The sequence below is a fragment of the Vicugna pacos genome, chromosome 25 (genome assembly GCF_048564905.1).
Source record: "Vicugna pacos chromosome 25, VicPac4, whole genome shotgun sequence".
In the NCBI taxonomy this organism is placed as follows: Eukaryota; Metazoa; Chordata; class Mammalia; order Artiodactyla; family Camelidae; genus Vicugna; species Vicugna pacos.
Genome location: NC_133011.1, coordinates 17,201,474 through 17,211,993, shown reverse-complemented (window position 1 = coordinate 17,211,993; position 10,520 = coordinate 17,201,474). Strand labels below are relative to the sequence as shown.

Sequence of the window (10,520 nt, the reverse complement as noted above, 5' to 3'; positions counted from 1 at the left end):
TTGTGTTTTTGTTATTGAATTGTATGAGCTGTCTATATATTCTGGAAGTTAAGCCCCTGTAAGTCACATCTTTTGCAAATATTTTCTCCCAGTCCATAGGTTGTTTTTTTTTTTTTTTTTGCTTTGTTTATGGTTTCCTTTGCTGTGCAAAAGCTTATAAGTTAAATTAGGAACTATTTGTTTATTTTTGCTTTTCTTTCTATTGCCTGGGTAGACTGCCCTAGAAGAACATTGCTGAGTTTATATCAGAGAATGTTTTGCCTATGTTCTCTTCTAGGAGATATATGGTGTCCTGTCTTATGTTTAAGTCTTTAGGACATTTTAAATTTACTTCTGTGTATGATGTGAGGTAGTGTTCTAACTCCATTGATTTACATGAGGCTGAAGAGACTGTCTTTTCACCATTGTATATTCTTGGCTCCTTTGTTGAAGATGAATTGATTGTAGGTGTGTGCGTTTATTTCTGGTCACTCTATTCTGTTCCATTGACCTATATGTTGGTTTTTGTGCCAGTACCATGCTGTTACAATTAGTGTAGCACTGTAGTATTGTCTGAAGTTTGGGAGAGTTATGCCTCCAGCTTTGTTCTTTTTCTTCAGTATTGCTGGGCAATTCTGGATCTTTTAAGAAAGCACACAATGCTTTAATAATATAAAGAGCTTTTTTAATGAACACAAATGAGACTTTTAGTGTATCCTGTTCTTGTCTGCTTACACTTTATGGAAAGTTTCTGGGATGGTGTTCCAACATGACTGTGAGATATGGATCTCTGTAGCATAATCTATTTCCCTCTGCCAAGTCTTATAAAGTGTGACTAAATACTCTAGAACTGCTTTTTAAAATGCTGTGTAAAATCTGGCCATATTAGACAACTACCTTAACTTTCAGCTGCAGGTCTGGGTGGCTGGGGTTTAATGCTTTGGTTTATTGACTTTCTTTTTATAATATCACACTAACTCCCCTTTTTAGCCTATTAAGGCATCTCAAACCCTGACTCCATGAGACAATCTTGTGGGTTCAATTTTTCTGCTAACAACCATATAAGCTTGGAAATGGATCCTTCCTTACCTGAGTTTTGATGTGACTGCAGCCCTGGCCAGTATCATAAATTGCAGCCCTGTGAGAGTCCAAAGCAAAGGACCCAGGTAAGCCATGTATAAACTTCTGACCCACAGAAACTATGAGATTTTTTTAAGAGTGTTGTTGTAAGTCATGACATTTGTGGTAATATTGTTACATAGCAATAGTTAACTATATGTCTTCCCATATATGAGAAGAAATCTAGACTTATCCTCTCTCTTTGCAATTCTAAATCAAGAGGGCACCTCTTCCCAAATATTCCCAACAAAATTCTTCAGACTAGATTAAATCAAATCAAATTGTTGAGTTAATCGCTCTGAACTTTGATTTACAAAGTCTAAGCTACATATCAAAGCCAAGAGCTATGAGTACTGATAATATTGGCGGGTCATTTCCTGAAAGGAAAAGAGGGACTGTGACATCAGGAGAAGGGGTTCTTGCCAGCAAAAACAGATGTCCACCATTGCAGAATTATACCACAAATCCTACTCTATCCAAAAGGAACCCAAACTACCATAATGATTGGATGTGGCAGGTATGTCTAACTTAGATTTTGAAAATAATCAAAGGTAAATATTTTAGGGCTTATAATAGCAGAAAAACTGAACCTTTAGAGAGTATTCATTGACAAGTGACTATGAAATATAAAAATATAATCAAAGATGAGAAATTAAAAAATGTTTTAAATTTAAAATCACTAACGTGATTCTAATTAGATCATTAGATCTAAGATGATAACAAATAGCAAAGATATTCAAGTCACAAGTATTTTCTTGGGGTTTATCTTTCTGCATTGGGCCTACAGCATTCACCAGTAAGGCTAAACTTGCTCATTTTCCTATTTTTTATTAATAGGGAGTTTTATAGTGCCCACCACAAAAGCACAGGCTACCATGACATCACTTACTCATGAATTACGTCCAAATGTTCAAGTGTGTGACGATTTATAACTATGGATAGATATGGTTATTTGAACCTATCCATATGTTCTTTGAAGATATTTTTAAGATTGTTTCCAGCTGTCATGATGTCTTCTCTTGGAACTAAAGAAAAAAAAAATTGTGTCATGAGAGGAAGAACACGATGAGAATCTGACTGAATGCAGAATGTTCACTCTGGCTACACTGTATCACACTCACATCATACCTGACTCAGAGCCCTTCAAAGCACAAGCAGCCAGGGGGCAAGAACACTACCCAGTTCATTTCTATTCTCTCCATCTGCATCCAGTAACAAGAAAAATTTGACCAGGAAATCCCCCCTCTTTATAGAAAGGCAAACTGATTTGAAAAACTTTTAGATGATATACTTCAGTGACAAATTTTGTCTCTTCTTTAAGGAAATAATGTTTATGTCCATGTGACTTCATTTTATTACTTTATAAAATGTTACCTTGCCATTACATATAGTAGTGAAAAATGAGTTGTAGACTCTCCACAAGGTATAACTCCTGGAATTTGAGGACAAACTTAGGAAATAACATCACTGAAAGGAAAATTAGTAAGTAGATTTAATAAGCCAAATAAAGTATGTAATCTAAGAAATAGTCTGAGTGGGATTCACATAGCTCTTTTTTTTAATTGAAGTCTAGTCAATTTACAATGTTGTGTTAGTTTCTGGTGTACAACATAGTGGATCAGTTATACATATATATTCCTTTCACATTTTTTTTCATCATAAGCTATTACAAGGTATTGAATATAGTTCCCTGTGCTATACAATGGGACCTTGTTGTCTATCTATTTTATATATTGCAGTTAGTTGGTATCTGCAAATTGTGAATCCCAATTTATCCCTCCCCCTTCTCCCATTTACCCCCAGTAACCATAAGCTTGTTCTTAATGTTTGTGAGTCTGTTTTTGTTTTGTAAATAAGCTTGTTTGTGTCATTTTTTAAGATTCCACATATAAGTGATATCATGTAGTATTTTCCCTTCTCTTTCTGGCTTACTTCACTTAGTATGACACTCCCTCACACCATACACAAAAATAAATTTAAAATGTCCTAAAGACCTAAACATAAGACAAGACAGTATAAAACTCTTAGAAGTAAACATAGGCAAAACATTGTCTCACATAAATCTCAGCAATGTTCTCCTAGGGCAGTCTACCCAGGCAATAGAAAGAAAAGCAAAAAGTAAACAAAGGGAACTTAATTAAACTTATAAGCTTTTGCATGGCAAGGAAAACCATAAACAAAATGAAAAGACAACCTATGGACTGGGAGAAAATATTTGCAAACAATGTGACTGATGAGCGCTTAACTTCCAGAATATACAAACAGTTCATACAACTCAATAACAAAAACAACCCAATCAAAAAATGGGCAGAAGACACACATCTCTCCAAGGGTGACATACAGTTGGCCAACGGACACATGCAAAAAATGCTCAATATCACTAATTATCAGAGAAATACAAATCAAAACTACAATGAAGTATCTCCTTACACCAGTCAGAATGGCCATCGTTAAAAATGTCCGCAAATGATAAATGCTGGAGAGTGTAGAGACAAGGGAACCCTCCTACACTGTGGGTGAGAATGTAGTTTGGTACAGCTGTTTTTAGGAATCTTCATACAGTTTTCCATAAAAGTAGTATGAAGATTCCTTAAAAAACTAAAGATAGATTAACCGTATGATCCAGTAATCCCACCCCAGGGTATATATTGGATAAAACTGCAATTCAAAAAGATTCACGCACCCCTCATATCTCTTAAATGTCATTAAGTTATTTGATGTGGAAGGAATCCCAGGATACCATCCAAAAGACAATAGTTACTAAAAGAAGAGATGATTGACTTCACTGACATGAGACTAGGCCCGCATTTTATATACAGGCTAAAAGGAAGGAGCCTATGATTCAGACTTTGTTCACTACAATCCAAAATATAAATTGTATAACTAGTCAGAGAGAAGACTGGGAACATAGAAGTCTATAAAATGAAGGTCCATAGAAAAACAGTCAAACTTACCCATTTGATAAAAGTCTCAAAAAAGACTATAATTATATCTCAAGATTTAAAACAATAATGGAGTAGGCAAGATCTGTATGGCACAGAGTATTCTGGATCGATATATTGCAAAGAAGGATATCAGATATCCTTCACAACTACTATTTCTTTTTGTTCTGATTATGTGATCCTCAAGCCAAATTTACCAGTCCTAGAAAAGAAATCAAAAAGTAATTGAATAATTTATATTAAGTAGAGTTTTCCATAACCTGAACAGTCTGAGTCCCAGAATATGAGGACCTGACCTTTAGCCTAGAGTCTCCTTGTCACAGTACAGATACAAGACCCAACTGAGAGAGGCCGCTGATACTTTGCTTTCTGACTCTTTACCATGTTTCTTAATTACGAATTACAAATATGAAAGTTTAAGTACTTTAAACACGTTTTCAAAAAACTTATTTCTACAGCTCAAATGTTATAGTGGTTTTTTTATGCAATAATAGTCCCAAACTGTACTAATTGGACACTTACTGCAAAGAGGCCAGTTCATATAACAGAAGCTAATGAAAGAATATTGAAATAATAGAGCTGCAGAAAAGTAACACATTTTTAAGTTAACATATTAACATTGAAACAAGCCCCATCATACATCATTAGTTTTTGATGGAGGTATTTAATCAGCTGTTTACAGACTGCATTATTTTACCAGCATCAATAAATTGTCAACAATGTCAGTAAATCTCAGAATGTCAACGAATACTTCTAGCTTTGACCCTGTTTAACCTGAGCATTAATACAACGTAATTTGATATTAAATTAGCAAAGATAACTTAATTAAACCAAATTCGATTTTACCTTAGCTCCATGATCACAATGCTAATGAAAAATCATGCTAGAGAACTTCTTAAGTAAGAAGGTTTACGAGAAATATGTTTGCCCCTGGAAAATGATGTCCGGTCGTAACACAGAAGTTGTCTTCATCTACCTCTTCCCTAGTTAAACCACGAGGGGAAAGAAAACTATGGTCACATCTGTCTTATTTATTTGATGATTCACTTTTCTAATCTGACTTCCAAGCTCCAGACATCAGGACACTTTGTTTCTAATCACAGATGGGGAGCAGTCAAATCTTTTTGAACAATGGAAACAGGCATTGGAATTGGGTGTGAAGAAGTTAGTTGGTGAGACGCCAGAAATAAGGCCTGCCTGACAGTACCCAAGATGCCTGACAATACCGAAAAAGAAAGTCTGATTTAAACTGATACAAACTGGGGGTCAGGAATCAAGAAATGTAAAGATTCACAAATGCAAGCTGCAGCTAAGTCTGGTCTCTGGAACAAGGAGAGGAGTCAATGGAAAAAGCCACCTCTATAATGTGCCATGAAGGACCCCAAAGACAGGAGTCTATGGGCAAGTTATTAAATTGCCCTTAAGTTTCTTCATGTGTTAAATAAAAGTATAAGTGATAGCTACTTCATAAATACAAAATCCTGCAAAAAGTAACTTGAATAATAAACATAAAACATTTAATAGTGTCTAGTACATACACTAGCTAGTAAATGAAGATTATTAATAAAGGATTACCTATTTTAACTAATGCCTACAAGGAGATGTAACATCTAAGTGATTTCAGTTAACATCTATAAAGGAATCAATTGACTTTCGGTCATGAACCAGAAAAACCTTTAGAAGCAGCTGGAGTACGAAACTGAAGAAACTGAAAATCAGGGTGAAAGGGCCCTGGACAAGAACCAAAAACAAATTGGAGGCACTGTCTGGGGCAGGCCCTTGTTGACACTGAATACAGTGCTAGTTAATAATTTTCCAGAGCTAAAATAGATGAGCTTGATTCTGCTGCTTTTCTATAATGTCAGTATCTACAAATAGCAGTAATTTTAAAGCTCGACCTGGCCTTCAGTGCTGCTGCAAGAATGCACTAGGAGAAATATTCAGTTGATTTAGTGATCACCTTCTATAGGCTTTTTAATTTAATTTCCTGTCTTCTGCTAAATTTATTCTTGGGAGATGCATTTACTTACTATACTAATGGATCATTAAGGAAAATATTATCCAGTTAAAAACGTGTACATAAACTATAAAAGAGCATTACAGAATTTCTGATCGACTTCTGAGTCCTATAGAAAGGCCTTTGTCTCGCTCGTGTCTTTATAAATTTTTTAAAGATTGATGGCGAGTTTAAATATGTGAAAAAGTCCTATTATAGTGTTCAGATACTGTTACAGAAATATAAACATGAAACTCATTCATTTTTATCATTTAGTAAACATTTATTGAGCATTTGCTACATGTAACACCCCTGGGACCCACTATAGTTATAGAGACACAAAGCACTTTTCCCATTCATGTAGCTCTGTAATTATTTCTGAAGACACAAGCTGCTGGTCTCCTGCTTTCTCTATTCATCATTCACTGATTTACTTTATGTGAGTGATAAATCAAATAGAAAATGTCAAATTAAGTAAAACTTAAAACTATGAAGATGCCTTTTAAATACGTTACTACAAGAAGACAAGAATAGTGCTAGATTGTCACATTTGGATCACAGAAACTTTCCAGTAAAGTAGATGGAGACCTAAGAGTATGATTCTATTACAAGAAACTAAAATGTAGCTCCATAGACAGCAAGCCGGACTCCTCACTCACTAGTTATACATACCTGTTACCCAAACCTACAGTTAACCTTTGATGTGCGGAGCAGAGAAAACCATAGATTGTAAACTTCTTTTATGCATAATCATAGCACTAGTCATGAATATAGATATCACCAAATGCAATGTAACCTTCAGAGAGTTACACAAGTTAAAATTGATTTATTTCTCAGTGTTTGATAATCTAGAAATATCCTTTCCATCCCAGGTAAACATTTATAAAGCTTTTAACTTAGTGTCCGTGATAATTAATTTGAACTTCCAGGATATTAAAAAGGGATCATCAAATATTTGCATTAGTTAAATGAAATTTATCCCCAAAGGTAATTATGTCCTAATTGACATTCTAATATGTATGATAATTAGTATGTTAAAAAAATAATTTCTGTTGAATCTGTAAACCAATTTTATACAAGAAAAGAATATATTTTAGGGAACATTTTAGCTCCTCAAAAAATGATGTATTCGTCTTTGAATTTATTTATAGCTCTCCAATTCTTATTTTTTTAAAAAAGAACTTAAGATGAGAAGAAATTCACATGGTCAAAGTCCATTTCTCAATCACCTGAGGGTCCACATTACAATGCTACTGATCTCTAACCTCATCAAATTTCAGTAAGTACCATTTTGACAACCTCAAACACTGTGTGCCTGGGGGCAAACACTCACACTCAAGTTGTTAAAATAATGGCCCGCTATTTGGGGCGGGGAGCACATGTTTTCCAAAGGTAGTGATGTAGGCGGACACAGCAAACTGCCTAGAAGATAGCAAAGGATTATATTCCATTTGTTAGTGTTTCGGAAACAACAGGCCAGCCAAGAAACAAGCACCACTCGGAGGGTTGGAGTACTCAGATGTATTACGCCAGCGGGCTCAGAGGGGCTTCTGCTCCGAAGCTCTGAGCACCTGCAAGATGTGCGCATGAGATTTTATAGGTAAAATACAAGCTTGGGGTATTTAGCCAATAGGCATGGAACAGCTTTAGCAGCATCATTATCACAAAAGTGGAGGCAGGGAGGCAGCAAACCAACATTCCAAAGCCAGATATATATCTTTGAAAACCCAGCTGGCTAGCAAAAAAACATGAACAGCAAACCAACACTAATTAACTTAGATTTACAAGTTCGTCCAGCAGAACTCAGATCAGTATTCCGATACTTAGATTTGTGAGTTATCTTGTTAGCCCAGCCCAGCCTCTCCTTCACATTCCTAGACTTATGAGTTATCTTGTTAGACTAGCCCGGCTTTTCCTTCACATTAGCACATATTGAAATCATAGCATATTGTTCAGAATTTCAGATGCCTTTTGGAAACCATGCTTATCAAGTAGGTTATTGATAAAGTGAACAGGCTGAAACTATTCAGGCTTGTGGTGCTGCCCTGTTCCGGAGGTGTAGAGCAGTTGAGAGGTTTCTGTAATCAAAGTGCCCACATGTGTGGGAAATGTTTCTGGAGAGTTGATAAAGAAAGAAGGAAAGGGTGGGGATACATCAGAGGAAAATCTAACAGTCAAATTTTTCTTGTTTTCAAGTTTTATGCTAATGAAAAGGTTGATTTTCATGATTCCCCAGAACAGCAGAATACTATTATTATATTTCAGGCTCCCCCAGATAGAAAGCAAGCATCATGAGGGCAGGTGTTCTGTACTAGTTTGATATGATTTCAAATCCACTGGTTTATGACAGGTCAGGTTGTTTTAATACACTTCTTTATGGCAAAACCAAAAAAAAAAAAAGTTCTTTTTAGAAGTAAAGTTATTTTGATACGAGAATGAAGGAAGCTGTATCAGGATGTCATCATCCCATCTGTTGTCACTGAGAAGCTCTCAGAGCTCAGCTGCTGAGGGGCCTGGCTGAGGGCTTCTAGATAAGAACATGTGGAGAAGCAGCTAAGGCAAGGAAATTCCAAGAGTTTGTGAAGAATATCCAAGAGTTTCCATCTGGGTAAATTTACCCTTAGCTGATCTTGCTCTCCAAGCAACTTGGGACATTAGTTCTTGCTGTGATAAAGGCAACTTCTTTATTGGCAGCAATAACAAATCAGGTAGTGGCCCCCGCGTCCCTCCCACGGAGATCAGCCTTCAGTCAACACCACCTCCTTTGTTGCTCAGCAACATGCTCCAGCAACAAGGCACTTTTATTTTTGAACTGGCAGCTGGACATCATCTCACCATCGGCTAAGTTGACACCCTGAAGAACCCAAAATTCGTAGAAAAAGTGATGCAGTTAAACGGATGTGGGGTGTGTGGAGGGCTGTGTCCCAGGTCTCAGTTGAGCCCCTGGGATGTGCCCCGCTAAGAGTGGGTCCTTGGCTTTGTGCAGGAAAGAATTCAAGAGTGAGCCACAGTAGAATGAAGATAGATTTATTCAGAGAGACACATTGAAAGGCAAGAGAAAGGCCTCGAGGTGTGGGGGTTGGGTTCTCAGATTACAAGTAGGTTACACATTCCATAGACAGAATGCGGGCAGTCTTCTCGAAGAGGGAGAGAGAGAGGCAGCCTCGAGGTGCAGTGTTTCTGGTTTTTATGGGCTTGGTGGCTTCATATGCTAATAAGTGGAAGTCTAAGTAGCCTGGGGAAGGGGCTGGGATTCCCAGGAAGTTGGCCATTTCCCACTCTTCGACCTTTCGTGGCTAGCCTTGGGACTGCCATGGTGCCCGTGGGCGTGTTATTCACCATGCTAATATATTACAATGGGTGTGTAATGAAGCTCAAGATCCACTAGAAGTTAAATCTCTCATCATCCTGAGCCTCAAGGCCTACTGGGGGTTGAATCTTTCACCATTTTGATGTTAATTGCTGTAGCTTTCCTTGAGTGGCTGTGCCCTGCCCCCTTCCATCCTGTCTCAAAGGTACACCTCAACTAAATCTGGACTTTATTCCTTTTATGTCCCCTTGCATGGACAATAGTGTAATTCATCCATCATTTGTTTGAAGTATGTTTTTCTTCATTGGCTTATTAAGAGGCATTACCCTGCATGTTGGCTTGTGAAATTCCTGCAGTGAATCTATATTAAGTAAACTATTGGCTAAGACAGTCTCAGTCTCTGAGCATAATTTGCACCCTCCCCCACAAAAAACCAGCAGGGAATTTTGACTATTTAGTTTATACACACAGCAACAGTTCTAAGAACAGTGCCTGACACATAGATGTTCAACAGATAATTGTTAAATGGACAACTAAATTTTACATCATATTTTCCGTGGCTGAAAATTCCCCCTCTGGCAAAATAGTACATGTAAGAAAAACATACCATAATATGGGGGGAATATTCTGATATGATCATGTACATAGGCATAGACTATGCCTCTAAATGCAGCTAGGATTCTCCTAAAAATCACATAATTTTAGTCACAAAGAGATTCAGGTTACAAATGTGACTTAGTACAATTACATCATAATACTAAAAGAAAAGTTTTTTTAACTAACAAAAAGACAGTAGTTCCATTGCAGTTTTAGTTGTATGTAACTAGAAAAGTCATGGCATTTTTTCCTCAAAACGTGAGATACCATGAAGGTATTCATGAATCATGAGAAATATTTGTTTTTCTTAGTTTTCAATATTATAAACTATGTCTCCCTGTGTCATATGTGATAAACTGAAATAATGGCCCCCAAAGCGACATCTGGATCCTAATTCCTGGAACTTGTGAATGTTACCTGTGAAAGAGGCTTCACAGATATGACTGAATTGAGGAAACTGAGATGCAGACAGTATCCTGGGTTACCCGGTGGGGTGGAGGGGGGCGGTTAAATACAATCAAGCATCTTTGTAAGATGAAAACAAAGAGAGATATTCCTTATAAGAGGAAAACTGAGA

At 36.8% G+C, this 10,520-nt stretch overlaps 1 long non-coding RNA gene across 2 annotated transcripts in view; it reads left to right on the top strand.

Annotated features, from left to right (window-relative positions):
• The first annotated feature begins 988 nt into the window (after positions 1–988).
• LOC140689113 (uncharacterized) overlaps positions 989–10,520 on the top strand; it is a 68,060-nt gene continuing 58,528 nt past the window's right edge. Inside the window, exon 1 of one of the 2 annotated variants that reach the window (XR_012063992.1) lies at positions 989–1,145. This is a non-coding gene — a long non-coding RNA (uncharacterized lncRNA). Of the gene's footprint in view, positions 1,146–7,236; positions 7,316–10,520 lie in introns of those variants that run through there. The other variant, XR_012063993.1, reaches the window with a different exon arrangement.